This window comes from Lepidochelys olivacea (genome assembly GCF_965140295.1).
Source record: "Lepidochelys olivacea isolate rLepOli2 genome assembly, chromosome: 3".
NCBI classification, from domain to species: Eukaryota; Metazoa; Chordata; order Testudines; family Cheloniidae; genus Lepidochelys; species Lepidochelys olivacea.
The window spans coordinates 28,407,044-28,422,723 of NC_140413.1; positions in this window are offsets into that span (position 1 = coordinate 28,407,044).

The window sequence follows — 15,680 nt, forward strand, 5'->3', positions numbered from 1 at the left end:
CAAGATCATGAGCATCCCCCACCCAAAGAAGGAGAGAACCTGGCACCTGCAGAGATGCTACAGCCCCTGGTGTTCAGCGAATGAGTTTGGTCGTATTGGGTTGGCTGAGGATCATCCTGGTTGGGAGTACTGCCCACCCCCACGCAGACAAACAGCAACTCATGGTCGTTCCCAAACACAGCAAGGAATCATGGAAGCTGCAGGCCGGCTGGAGGCCATGGCATCCTGTTTCCTGGTCCCTTTGCCTTCTGCCCTTGTGGCCCGAAGAACAAGATTACAGTTCCCCCACCACTGGAGAGCAACCTGCACCTCCCACCTGAAGCTACAATGTCTGCCAGGACCTGGCACAGGTCATCCTCCAGCACAGGGGGAGGGGAGCTGCATAGCCTCAGCTGAACCTTCAGACTCCCAGTCATGCTCATGTGGGCTGATCAGTGGTCCCACAGCCTGCAGGCGGGGCACATGTGCCCTCCTTCAATGATAGCGAAACCCAGTGCAGTACCACTTGCACCAAGTTGTTCAGCCCAGCCCCGACACAGGAGTGAGCAGCAGAGGGAGTTCAGCAGTCTCCAGAGTGTTCTCCCCCCCCACCAAGAAAGGGAAGATGACAACCTCAGAGGCAGCAACAACATGGGAGGTGTAGGGGTCAGGAGTAGGGTGACCAGACAGCAACTGTGAAAAACCGAGAAAGGGGGTGGAAGTGGGGGCTAATAGAAGTCTATATAAGAAAAAGACCCAAAAATCGGGACTGTCCTTATAAAATTGGGACATCTGGTCACCCTAGTCAGGAGTGGGATTAGGGTACTCAGGCACCGAGCTGCTAGAGTGCAGCACTACTTCACTAGGGGCAGTGTCCTGTGTGATAGGTGAAGGAAGGGGTGACATGCTGGAGTTTGCACCCAGATCAAGGCCCACTTGCAGAAGGTCATCTGCCCACTACAGGGGTCAGACCTAGGGCCCCAGTCTCCTGAAAGATGGCCTGGAGGCCCCCACCTGCCATAAGAGGGTAGTCCCTGTCATAAATATAAAGGGAATGGTAACCACCTTTCTGTATACAGTGCTATAAAATCCCTCCTGGCCAGAAGCAAAATCCTTTCACCTGTAAAGGGTTAAGAAGCTAAGGTAACCCCGCTGGCACCTGACCCAAAATGGCCAATGAGGGGACAAGATTCTTTCAAATCTGGAGGCAGGGTGGGACAAAGTGTTTGAGCTGTCTGTGCAATGCTTTTGCCAGGAACAGATCAGGAATGCAAGCCTTACAACTCCTGTAAAGTTAGTAAGTAATCTAGGTAGAAAATGTGTTAGATTTTCTTTTGTTTAATGGCTTGTAAAATAAGCTGTGCTGGAGGGAACGTGTATTCCTGTTTTTGTGTCTTTTTGTAACTTAAGGTTTTGCAGAGAGGGATTCTCTATGTTTTGAACCTGATTACCCTGTAAGGTATTTACCATCCTGATTTTACAGAGGTGATTCTTTTACCTTTTCTTTAAATAAAATTCTTCTAAGAACCTGATTGATTTTTCATTGTTCTTAAGATCCAAGGGTTTGGGTCTGTGTTCATCTGTACAAATTGGTGAGGATTATTATCAAGCCTTCCCCAGGAAATGGAATGTAGGGCTTGGGGGGGATATTTCGGGAGGAAGACGTCTCCAGGTGGTCTCTTTCCCTGTTCTTTGTTTAAAATGCTTGGTGGTGGCAGCGTACGGTTCAAGGACAAGCCAAAATTTGTACCTTGGGGAAGTTTTTAACCTAAGCTGGTAAGAATAAGCTTTGGGGGTCTTTCATGCAGGTCCCCACATCTGTACCCTAGAGTTCAGAGTGAGGAAGGAACCTTGACAGTCCCCATCAGCAACCAAGAGGTGTTCCACCTCGGTGCCAATGAAGGGGACAAGTGGCAGAGAGGCAGGCAAGCTCCATCTGAGGCATCCTCCCTAAGGACTCAAGGAGGGGGCCAGTGTCACACCCCTTCTCTGCCAAAGTCTCCTCAGCCAGCTCCAACCACAGAACTTTCTTGGACAGCACAGAAGAAGGCTGAGGAGCAGCTTCTATAGATGGAGAGAGTCCAGCGAAGGGCAACAAAAATGATTAGGGGACTGGAACACATGAGTTATGAGGAGAGGCTGAGGGAGCTGGGATTGTTTAGCCTGCAGAAGAGAAGAATGAGGGGGGATTTGATAGCTGCTTTCAACTACCTGAAAGGGGGTTCCAAAAAGGATGGCTCTAGACTGTTCTCAATGGTAGCAGATGACAGAACGAGGAGTAATGGTCTCAAGTTGCAGTGGGGGAGGTTTAGATTGGATATTAGGAAAAACTTTTTCACTAAGAGGGTGGTGAAACACTGGAATGCGTTACCTAGGGAGGTGGTAGAATCTCCTTCCTTAGCGGTTTTTAAGGTCAGGCTTGACAAAGCCCTGGCTGGGATTATTTAACTGGGAATTGGTCCTGCTTTGAGCAGGGGGTTGGACTAGATGACCTTCTGGGGTCTCTTCCAACCCTGATATTCTATGATTCTATGATTCTATGTCTTCCAGGAGGCCTCCTCTCTCTCCTTGAGGGAGAGGTGCTGGGCCTACAACTTGCACTTGTTGTGCTTTCCCCCCATGACCAGTAGCCAGCCCTCAGTGGTGGTGTCATTAGAGGGCTGACCAGCAGGGGTGGGTGCAGTAGGCAAGGGCCATGTGTTTGGGACTTGGAGGAAGGCATAGAGATGGGTCAACAGAGGGAGAGGTGGTGTCCGCATGAGATGGGCCCTCTCCCAAGCTCCCAGATGTCACAGCAACCCACTCCTCTGCAGACCCTGCCCAACAGCAATCAGCAGTGGGATCTGTCTGCTTCACTTGTCATGATGGGATGCTGCCCCCCCAGGAGCTGAGCAAAATTTTCAGCTGGTTTTGGAAGAGGAGGAGGGGGACTGAGAGGGAAGGATTACCAGCAGTGGCAGGGCAAGCACCCTCTTGTGTCTCAAGGGTGCTTAGCATCCCTCTCCGCCAGGCTGAAGGACAGTCCCTCTGGATGTGCCCTGAAGTTTGGCAGAAGAACCACTAAGCCTCCCCTGTGGATAGAGACTTGCCAGAAGAATGAGAGGATGTGGTGGAGGGTGGGGTCCTTACAGCCCAGTGGGAGAGGGTTGAGAAGAGAACAGCTTCCCCAAGGTGGAGAGGGGAAGCAGAGGGGCAGGTGGAGAAGGGAAGCAGAGGGGCAGAGTTGGGGAGGAAAGGTAGGACAGGTACCCCCTCCAGGACCTTGAGGGGGACAAAAAGAACCCCCACCAAGATGCCTTTCTCCACCACTCTGGGTGTAAGCCTATGATGTCAGGAGGAAGACAGCCATCCAGCACATCTGGAGGCTGCCACGATGGCTGAGGGCCCCACCACCCATGCCAAGGCCTATATGTAGGTTTCAATATGGGACGAGACAGCCACCAGGAGGCAAAGGATGTTGGGTAGAGAAGGGGCCTCAGGCATCACTGATATTAGAAAAGGAGGTAGCAGCAGTAGGGGCACTGTTGGGTGGAGGGACCACAGTAGATGGTGATGGACCAGCGGGCAGGGCCATGGCCACCTGGGCAGATGCTCTGGGGGCTGAGGTGTGAGCATCCCCAGAACTGGTAAGGGATGGCAGGTGGAGGGGGAGACATGGAAGGAGCCTTCTGGCAGGAGACTCTTGCCCTTTTACCTGCTCTGTCCCTTTCTGCTGGCCCAGGGGGCTCCCTTGGTGTTGACGGGAGTTTTGGCCATGGAGTCCTTGCTTGTGCCTGCTGCTGTCACCCCAGGGGGGTGAGGGTGTTAGCTGTAGTTGCCATGGGGATGACTGTGGGGGAAAGCTGAGGTGGGGCAACAACAATATCCAAAGAATCCCCCTCCCTCAGTCTCCCCCTCCACTCCCCTCCCATGGGCAAAGCCACTGGAACAGAAACCTTGTGCATGGCCAAGTTGGGGTCCATAACTGAGGACTGGTGAAGGGAACAGCCACTGGAGTTGGGAACTGAATAATAAAGGGTGGGGTAGGGGTGGGGAAGACAGAGGCTAATCATTTCTCCCCCGTGAGCACAGCTCAGGGGGACAAGGGCATAAACAGAAACTGGGGGGGATGACTAATTAAACAAATAAGAAAAAGTGGGTGTCACAACAGGCAGTTGAGGGGGGGGCAGGACTGGCTCTTCTGGCTGCACTGTGAGTGAGGATGCAGTGAAGGGGGGTGTCACAAGTGCAGGGAGTACATGGGGCAAGTGTGGTGAGGCAGGGGACAAACAGTAAGTGGAAGTGGCCTGAAGTAAGTGGAAGGGGGCAAAAGCAAAGGGTGGAGCTTGGATGGGCTAAGGAAGGCAGGTAAACAGAGAGCAATGGGGGCACTGGGCTGGGCAGGGGAGGTAGGTAATGACCTCAGGGCAGCAGCAGACTGCCAGGGGAAGGGGACCACGTGAGACAGAGGCAGTGGGCTTCAAGGTTAGAAGGGGAACATGCAAGATGGGGTGGGAAGAAGCAGCAAACTGCAAGGGAGAAGGGAACCATGCAAGGCTGGGGGGCTGGCAAACTGCAAGAGATTGGGGCTGGTCGGCACACAGGAGGAGAGTGAAGGGGAGGAGAAGCCCCACTAGCCAAATATGAACTGAGAGGGAGGAAGAGTCCAAAGGAGGCATATCATAAATATAAAGGGAAGGGTAAACCCCTTTGAAATCCCTCCTGGCCAGGGGAAAGCTCCTCTCACCTGTAAAGGGTTAAGAAGCTAAAGGTAACCTCCCTGGCACCTGACCAAAATGACCAATGAGGAGACAAGATACTTTCAAAATCTGGGAGGAGGGAGAGAAACAAAGGGTCTGTGTCTGTCTGTATGCTGGGTCTTTGCCAGGGATAGACCAGGAATGGAGCCTTAGAACTTTTAGTAAGTAATCTAGCTAGGTATGTGTTAGATTATGATTTCTTTAAATGGCTGAGAAAAGAATTGTGCTGAATAGAATAACTATTTCTGTCTGTGTATCTTTTTTGTAACTTAAGGTTTTGCCTAGAGGGGTTCTCTATGTTTTGGAATCTAATTACCCTGTAAGATATCTACCATCCTGATTTTACAGGGGGGATTTCTTTATTTCTATTTACTTCTATTTTTATTAAAAGTCTTCTTGTAAGAAAACTGAATGCTTTTTCATTGTTCTCAGATCCAAGGGTTTGGGTCTGTGGTCACCTATGCAAATTGGTGGGGCTTTTTACCAAACCTTTGTCCAGGAAGTGGGGTGCAAGGTTTTGGGAAGTATTTTGGGGGGAAAGACGCGTCCAAACACTTCTTCCCCAGTAACCAGTATTAGTTTGGTGGTGGTAGCGGCCAATCCAAGGACAAACGGGTGGAATATTTTGTACCTTGGGGAAGTTTTGACCTAAGCTGGTAAAGATAAGCTTAGGAGGTTTTTCATGCAGGTCCCCACATCTGTACCCTAGAGTTCAGAGTGGGGGAGGAACCTTAACAAGGCATGTGCACCTACTTTCACTTGAAATAAAAGTCTCTGCTGCAACAGTCCCAGGCCAGGTGAGTGAAAGCCAGCCAGCAAGCAAATGGTTGTCAGGAGCAGTGGGCTGTGGATTGAATGGGGGCAGGGCTCCACACTACTCGCCATCAGTGACAGCAGCAATGACAAGCCCCACCCACAGAGTCACAGGTGGGCAGGGAATGAGGCCAGCTATTGCAGGAACAGAAAGGATGGTCTCATGGTTTGGGAGCCACCCTGGAGGACTACCAATCCCTGCTCTACCAGAGAGTTCCTATGTGGTTCTGGGAAAGTAACACACAAAATTTTAACAGGTGACCATTGTGTGTTCTTCATTTCTGGGGTGCCCAACTTGTGACATCTTGGGTTGGATTTAAGGAAGTGTTGTACACTCACAACTGCAAGTGAGGTCTATGGGAGATCTACTCTGAACATAGAAAGTGCAATGAAAATGCTAAGTTCTCTGAAGAAATCAGGCCTGGACCATCTCACGTTGGACAACCAGAATTAGAGTATCTTTTCACTTTAATCTCTCTGTGCCTCTATATCACCCCCTCACCGAAGAATGGTGTTGTGAAGAGAATTTCATTAACGTTTATGAAGCACTCATACTACAGAGTGATAAGTGCCATAGAAAGGCTAATGGGGAAATTACTAATTCTGTATTCACTACAGGGTTTAGGGCTACATATTGTATGATGATAACTGTTGAATAGCTACCCATTCAGTGAGTATGGCCCAACCTGTGCACTGAACAAATAAGGAGTCTTATGGGAAAAATATGTGATCATGTAATTAAAGACTATGTAATAATGCATATGTACAAAGTGCCATGTTAAGGTTGCATGGGCAACCTTAATTCTGGCACTTCCTAACTATTAAGAGATTGACTTTGTAACTTTAATGTTCTTTTAATGTAGTTTTTTGGATATAATTGCTATGAGGCTGCCTGCCGTTTGGCATCTATCATAGCTTTTATTTGACATTTATTTTTGACACCAACACTCCATTATATCAGTTTGAAGCTGGGTCTCTGTTGTAATAATTGGAACAAGTAATATTGGCTTAGTGTACAGTATGTAGCTACACTGTAAAATCGTTTCTCTACTGGAGGGCAGGCTTCATGGATGATAACTATTTCATTGAATGCTGCCACAGTAAGAGCACTGGATAGTCACACTTCAGATATATTGAGAATAACAACCTCATATAATGTACGGGTAAAGGACAGTGAAACTCAGGAGGTGAAGGTGTTTGTGGGACATTTCTTGTTAAAGCTGTACCACCAAGTTGAAGATAAATGAAAGGAGATATTCTTTTTTCTGTGGTCTTGTGACCCTGGAATGTCTTAGTGCCAACTGGCAAAGGGCAAACAGGGAAAGCAAGGGGATCACAGGAATCTCCTGAGCCTAGTATGTGCATTCTGGTTCACCCAATATCATCATATGAGGTCTCACAAAAAAGCCAGTGTCACCCTGGTCATTAATATCATTGTGAAATGCATGTACAGATGTTGCATAAAGAGTTATGTATATACACTGAAAATTATTAAATCTGTGTCGAGACTGGTCACCAACAAATGTAAAAACCAGGTTTTCTGTCAGATTGGCTGTGTACATGTAAACTAATTATTGTATAGGACACAGTGGGTCTCCTATCACCAGTCTGAAGTGAGTGCAACCAAAGGATTGTGAGAACTTCAAAAAAAAAAAAAAGAAAAGAAACTAACAGGAAAAGACAAACAGAGTGGGGACAGAGAAGAGGGAAGGCCCCTATCTGGAACTACACATCAAACGTTTGCTCTACTATATTTGGGGAACAAAGACAACACTGAGGAAGTACAAGTACAGCAATTTTGCTTAATGAAAAACAGGACTCAACCAGGCTTGGTTGAAAACACTGGAGAGAACTTTGCATGAGATTACACTTCCTGAGAGAGGAGGTAAATCTTTTAGTAGAGTTCAACCTGTACAAAGCATGTTAGGACTTTTTTATTTGAACCATCCGTTTGCAATATTCTTACTATCAATTGAATCTCTGGGTTTTTTATACAAAATGTATCCTTGTTTTCACAATAAATATATCTAAGCAAAGTGGTGATCTTGAGTTGAATCTTGAATGCTAGTGTGTACTTTTTTTGGGGGAAAGCAGGCCTGGTAATTCTGTGAGTGTTCAGTAAATAAGGGGCTGGATACTGCAGGGAACTCTCGGAGGACTCAGGGGTTGGTGCATACCTATTGCTAACCTATACATAGAGAGTTGGGCATGTGAAGGCCTGGAAGGTAGTTTTTGTGCTGCCAGAGGCTGGTGGTTATAGGGAGTCAATCTACAGTAGGCATAGACAGGACTGCTTCACGCTCAGAGCAGGTAGTGGTGAGGTGCCTCACAACCCTGCGGAGCATCACAGCCTGCACCTTTAAATGTAGGGGAGCCTCCATGCATGTCTGTGCCTCTGTTGTGAGGCAGCTGCCATTTTGTTTCAGTTCAGAAGGCTATTGTGTGTTCTCCGTGAGTATTATTATGTTTGCTCTTTCTTAGGGACAGATTCTGCTGTGTTTTCATGCAAGTACACTATGGGGGGAGGTGCTTCCCTACATCCTTCAGGTGGCCCGTATAAGGGCCAGACAGAATTACAGCCCTGCACTCCAAGACAGCCCAGTGGGAGCAGGGAAGAGACAGAGCCCTGGTTTAAACTTCCCCACCCTCCACTTACAAACTGGCTGGCTGTTTGGTAAGAGAAAGCTATGCCTTGCAAAGGGGTGTCTTTGTAGGCATGCAGTCACTGCATACCCAGTAGCTTTGGACCCCCTTCTGCCTCTATGCCCTTCCTAGAGTTATGTAGCTGTACACTGTTCCATACTATGGTCTATGCCTAAATGATACTATCAAGTCCTTTGTTTTTCCTCAAACTAAAATAAAAGCCTTCAAGGCCCATGTTTCACAAACTGCTATCTATGGACCATGGCACTTGGTCACATGCTAAATCACATTAAAAAGACAGCTAAAAATATATGAATATCTTCCAGATATTTTTTTCACCTAAACAATGACCGCAGCTGTCGCTGAGATGTTATCTGATCGTGAATGAGCAAAGCAGCAGTCCAGGAGACTGTAAATGGATAGGAGGTGGACAAACCTTTCTGTTAAGTAGAAAAAGTTTGAAAGCCTCTCATATAGACTGAGAAATTCAAATTTTGTTCTCTGCATTTGACAAGAGAGTACAGAAGATGGAGTGAATCTCCCTCTATAGTTGAGTTTACCCTGTACATTATCCCTTCCAGTGATGCCTGCTGTCCCTGATTATCACATATTTCTGAACATTTTTCCCTTTCTTCTGGAATGCAACAAGCAGCAGGTGTTCCAACAAATGCATCCAGGGAGCCCCACTCCCAATGCCTGATTCTCTATTATGTATTCTAAAAACTGTCTGCCTCAGCAAGTAACACCTGTTTACACTGTTCTGTTTTATCAATGCAGAGTCAGTATATAGTTCAGGAATAGAGTATACATATTTCCTGGAGCTTATACTTCCTAGAATTTTGTTTCCTAAGGATCAGTGCATTCCTCCTTAACCATCTTTTTTAAAAGTATTTGAGTGTAGATGGGGAAAAGAAGCCAAATTGTTCACTCATCCCTCCATTTCTTGTCTCTAAGCACATGCCACTGCCTTCCATTCAAAAGCAGTGAAGTTATTTCACTGTAAGTGGAAAGAGAATCAGGCCCTACGGTGTTTATGGCTTGTGGAAAGGGAGGTAAGAAGGGGAAAAGGGTAACCTTCCCCACTCTGAACTCTAGGGTACAGATGTGGGGACCTGCATGAAAGACCCCCTTAGCTTATTCCTACCAGTTTAGGTTAAAACTTCCCCAAGGTACAAACTTTTACCTTTTGTCCTTGGACCTTACGCTGCCACCACCAAGCATGTTAAACAAAGAACAGGGAAAGAGCCCACTTGGAGACATATTCCCCCCAAGCCCTACACCCCCTTTCCTGGGGAAGGCTTGATAAAAATCCTCACTAATTTGTATACTGGACACTACGGTGCTAATAAATGATGGTCACATAACCACCACCCTATACCGGAAACCTACTGACCGCTATGCCTATCTACATGCCTCCAGCTTTCATCCACACCACACGATCCATTGTCTACAGCCAAGCTCTACAATACAACCGCATTTGCTCCAACCCCTCAGACAGAGACAAACACCTACAAGATCTCTATCAAGCATTCTTACAACTACAATACCCACCTGCGGAAGTGAAGAAACGATTGACAGAGCCAGAAGAGTACCCAGAAGTTACCTACTACAGGACAGGCCCAACAAAGAAAATAACAGAATGCCACTAGCCATCACCTTCAGCCCCCAACTAAAACCTCTCCAACGCATCATCAAGGATCTACAACCTATCCTGAAGGACGACCCATCACTCTCACAGATCTTGGGAGACAAGCCAGTCCTTGCTTACAGACAGCCCCCGAACCTGAAGCAAATGCTCACCAGCAACCACACACCACACAACAGAACCACTAACCCAGGAACCTATCTTTGCAACAAAGCCAGTTGCCAACTGTGTCCACATATCTATTCAGGGGACACCATCATAGGGCCTAATCATTTCAGCCACACTATCAGAGGCTTGTTCACCTGCACATCTACCAATGTGATATGCCATCATGTGCCAGCAATGCCCCTCTGCCATGTACATTGGCCAAACTGGACAGTCTCTACATAAAAGAATAAATGGACACAAATCAGACATCAAGAATTATAACATTAAAAAACCAGTCAGAGAACACTTCAATCTCTTTGGTCACTCAATTACAGACCTAAAAGTGGCCATTCAACAAAAAAAAACTTCAGAAAGAGACTCCAACGAGAGACTGCTGAATTGGAATTAATTTGCAAACTGGATCCAATTAGCTTAGGCTTGAATAAAGACTGGAGTGGATGGGTCATTACACAAAGTAAAACTATTTCCCCATGTTTATTCCCTCCCCCCATCCTGCCCGCTGTTCCTCAGACATTCTTGTTAACTGCTGGAAATGGCCCACCTTGATTATCACTACAAAAGGTCCCCTTCCCCCCCACTCCTCCCCGCTCTCCTGCTGGAAATAGCTCACCTTACCTGATCACTCTCATTACAGTGTGTATGGTAACACCCATTGTTTCATGTTCTCTGTGTATATAAATCTCCCCACTGTATTTTCCACTGAATGCATCCGATGAAGTGAGCTGTAGCTCACAAAAGCTTATGCTCAAATAAATTTGTTAGTCTCTAAGGCGCCACAAGTCCTCCTTTTCTTTTTGCAGATACAGACTAACACGGCTGCTACTCTGAAACCAGAGCTAGCTTAGTGCATCCACTCACAGCCAAGCATAGCATTACAGCATCTCCACCTCAGTTTCCTCCATGAGATAGCTTGTTTGGGACTGTGACAGTTGGTCTCATCTCCCCCCTTCTAGGGTAGTAGTAAAGAGTCCTTCAGGCCAAAAGCTCCCTGTACCTTTATCAGGCCCAACCTGAGGTCTAGAGTTTGTGTTCCTTCCTTAGGGAGGCTTTCCTATCCCCCTTTCCTGGGGATGTTAGGGAACCCCCCACATCTTCCTTCTCTGAGTTCCAGCCCAGTCACCCCATGATAAAGTAGTTAAGACCCAAATCTTACAGGCCCTTTCTGCATCCTACCCCCACCTATCCATAGGCACCTTTCCCAGGACTATGCCCACCAGTACACACCCTCAGGAAACCTGACTCAGCAGCTTTTCCCAAATCTGTTGATGAGGAGCCATTTCTTGACGGTTCCTAACTGCTCTGGCAGCCACCTGGAGCCTCTTCATGCCTGCTACCCTTTTCCTTCAGGGATGGTACCAAGTATGTACTCCCTGCTGAAGCTCTCCTCTCTCTCAGTCCCTTCTTAATGGCCCTCCAGTCCTTCTTTATAGGAATCACCCAGTCTGGTTCTCCCCAGCTGAGTCTAATCTTTAATTACCTGTCTCCAATGTGTGGTTTAAATCCTTGCTATTTAATCCAGCTTTCAAATCTCTTGAGCAGATGATTTACAATTACTTTAAACTCATCACAGAGGGGGAAATGGGGAAAGAAAGCGGATACAGGCAATGGATGTTTGTAAAAGCCCTGTGTTGCAAAACTATTAGCAACACATCACTCTTAATATAACTGCAAATTCTTCTCTCAGTTAAACTGATTACTGAATATTCTGAATTTACAGTTAAGTAAATCAGTGCCTTCAGTGTAAGTATTCCAGATCTACACTGGTGAAACTGAGGACAGAATTCAGCCCACTGTGTTTAGTTGACCCATTATTCTTGAATGCAGCTGTAAAACGTGTGCAATGTATCCCCAAAAACAGTAAGGATGGGCCAGATTCTCAGCTGGTATAAACGGCCATAGTTCCATTCACTTCACTGGAGAAAGTGTGGTGGGAAAATGAATAACATTCCAAGGTTTTAGAGATACATAAACAAGTTAAAAGAATCAATGAGATATGGAGCAAAAAGAAATTGATAGCGGGTCTTTTAGTAAATGATCAAGTTGAAAATTCTAACTTAGGAAAAGCAGACAGTTTTAAAAAAAGGGTTCCAAAAAGTTAGTAGTGATACAAACCAAAGAGTTTTGTGAACAAAAAAGAATGTTTGCTGAAGAAAACTGTAAGCTCTTATTTTGCTGGGTAGAATATAAAGATGATATATTGAATGAAATTTTCAGCATACAGGAACTCAAAAGTGCTATAGACAAAAAAAATAAAGCCCCATGTAAAGATAGCTTAGGTAAAGCAATGCTTTAGCACCTATGATTTAGATTTATGAGTTTATACATCGGAAATGATATCAGCACTGCCAAATCTATACCGACAGCACTAGCAACACAGATAGAGTAGGAACAGCCTTTTGTATCCCTAAATTTTGCATTAAGAGATCTATGAGACTATCCAATTTTGTGGCAATTATAACAACTGAATTGATGAGCATACTGTTGGCACTGACCTGGATAAGAGATGTATGCCCAACTTTGGCTGCTATCCTATCTGGCTTTTTATCATGTATAATAATGAGTAGAAAGAGAGCCTTGGAAAGCTGGAATGACTTAATCAATTAAATATTGTTCTTAACTATGGAGATAGTACAATTAGTAGACTGACTGAATGAATATAGTACTAGTGTGGATTCCGGTGCCTGTCAGGATACAGGGCAATGAAATGACACATAAATCAGCAAAATAAATCCCTTAAAAATGAGCAGGTTGACATAAAGATCACTCTGACTAAACAGGTTTCAGAGTAGCAGCCATGTTAGTCTGTATCCGCAAAAAGAAAAGGAGTACTTGTGACACCTTAGAGACTAACCAATTTATTTGAGCATAAGCTTTCGTGAGCTACAGCTCACTTCATCAGATGCATTCAGTGGATGAAGTGAGCTGTAGCTCACAAAAGCTTATGCTCAAATAAATTTGTTAGTCTCTAAGGTGCCACAAGTACTCCTTTTCTTTCTGAGTAAACAGAACTTCAAAGGTTTGGTTAAGAGAGAATTTAAAAAGGAATTGCAAGAACTAGGAGAAGAAAAAGAGAAATAAGGTTTTATGAAATATGTCCTAAACTTGAGGATAACAGTATACTTAATACTTATGATAGAAGGGAAAAAACTGTATTTAAAGTGCTACACGTCACTGTGATCTGAACGGTCATTTATATTTACTAAACAAGCACAAAGATGGGTGATGCAACACATGCAAAGTCCAAGGATCAGTTGAGCATCTGCTGTGGCAATGGAGGTAGAATTACATAGAAAGAAAGATTCTTTATGAAGAACTGAAACATCTCAAGGGGAAAGAATATAATCTGAATGGATTGGTGAGAGTACCAGGAAAGTGGGGTACCATTTTACTTACTTTGCTTTTTTAAGGATACAGAACTGAGTGAGGGGATATAGGTATTTGCTTATGCAAAAACTGTAGTAAGTGGCAGTCCTAGCCTTACATGCTGAGGCTGCTGTGCCATAGAAAAGAAAAGAAAAGAAAAGAAAGAAAAGGGCTGCAGAGAGAGAGTCAGCAGTCATTCTCTGCGGGGATAAAAGAGGTAAGAAGTGGTGCAGCAATGTAAGAAGGATTCTGAAGGCATAGACCTTATCTGTCAGCTACAGGATCCTTGGGTTGGAATCCAGAGCAGAGGGTGGGCCTGGGTTTCCCTACCAGCCACTGAGGAAGGTTGGGTGAAACCCCCTGTGGAGTGTAAGGACCGTGGAAGCCAGAGACAGGCAGAAGACTTGCTGTAAAGTCAGCAAACTATAGCTTGGTTGGACTCTATTACCCCAGAAGGGGTGGAGTAAAGCATGACCTGGCCAAAAGGTCAAGTTGTGGGAAGAGAGACCACTGCAGCAGCAGAGCGACTATCGGCAGGGGCACCATACAGGGAGACAGCTGTTACACCAGGCCTGGCCACAAGGAGGTGATCCTGCAGTCATTGAACCCCTTTATAGGTACCCATGGCTGAAAGAGGTGTCACACCTGGAATGTGTGCCTAGAGGCCAAAAGCCCAGGATAGTGTATAAACCTTGTCCAGTCCACAGCAAGTTAAATGCACATGGGACTCAGTGTTTGGCTCCCTCATTCAAATCTCAGTATCCAAAAGGGGGCACTCACTCAGATCTATGATACAGTGTCATTGTCCATCTTCTGGACCACACTTCCATTTGAGAGGTCACTAATTTACTTAAAATTTGGTTAGGAATCATCTTCCATGAATCTGAGCATTTAATGCTTCATTTCATCCATATTCTGCCATAGCATTTTTCATGACTGCAGAAACTTATAAGCAGAACTCCTCTAAGCAGGTAATGAATACCAATGATATATTTCTCACTATCAGTTATTACTTATACAGACAGAAGCATCAGAGTGTTAGGCACCCCCTCCCGCTTTTATCATTCTTGCTATTTAATCCAGCTTTCAAATCTCTTGTGCAGATGATTTACAATAACCATAAATTCATATAAGGGAAATGATATTGTCGCATAGCAATCTATACGGGTGGGATGTTGTTGGTTTTAACCTGTCTGGGGAATCAGTAGCAGAGTTCCTATGGTACTGGAGCACTAAGGTAAAATCTCTTCTTTTAACGTGAGCATTGCCAAATCCTTTGTCATGATATTCAGACCAATATATAACTCAATTTTCAAATTACTCATAAAGGGTTAAATGCCTTGAGAGTCTGCTGATCATCTCAGAAGGAATATTATATAGCTAACTTTTGCCTCTTATAGATTTATGGAACCATGAAAGAATGAATTAAAATTTTAATGACAAAATTTTAGGTAGGTTGTATAAATGCCAGCCATCCCAAGATTATTAGACTTAACATTTCTATTATACTCATTTAATTTACCAAGTGTCAAACTAAGAAACTGAACAAGCTAGTTTCTCATCATATAAAGCCACAAATGGTAAACAAAGGTCAGATCAGCTGAAAGAGGGGTATTTTTCATTCTCTTAAGCAAGAACATATGGGACAGAATGTTAAAAGCTACTGGTTGCTAGTTGGCATGGAAACCATGGTTTTCAAGACCTATCTAAGCTGTATGTAAACTGAGAGTTTGTTGCTATTACACCTTCACCAAAAGAATCAATCTAAACCTGGGATGAGAAATTGAAGAGAGCTAGGGTTTGTTTAAGAACAGAGCTTGTGTCAGTGCTCAGTTTTTCTGCATGCATATGCCAGGTGGCAAGCAGAAGATGTGTGCTTATGATTTTCAAAGGGATCCATCTGTTGGGTGTACAGTGTGTGCATGTTGAAGTATGGGAGCACACAAATGGGCAGGTTAGTGTCTGGCCATGAAGATAGGCATACTCTGACTATTTTCAGAATTGAATGGGGGCACCTAGGGTAATTTAGTCTCACACAAGCTAATGGTGGCTCTGGCAGGTACATGCCAGGAGAAACAGAAGGCTGATGAGTCAGTCACTGCTATTGAAAAAAGGCAATAGCTGAGGATGAGTGTGAGGATAAGGCTATAGTAAAATGAAGTGGATATAATTTTGGAGGGAAAAGGCAATAGGCAGGCTGGAGGAGATTGGGGAAGCAGAAAAGGAGGGAGGGAGGTGTGACATACCAGGGCACAAGCCAGACTAATGAGTAGTTGTGTCACACCTGTCCTATAGCCTGGTGAGTTATTTACAATGCCTTGCTCCTGTAG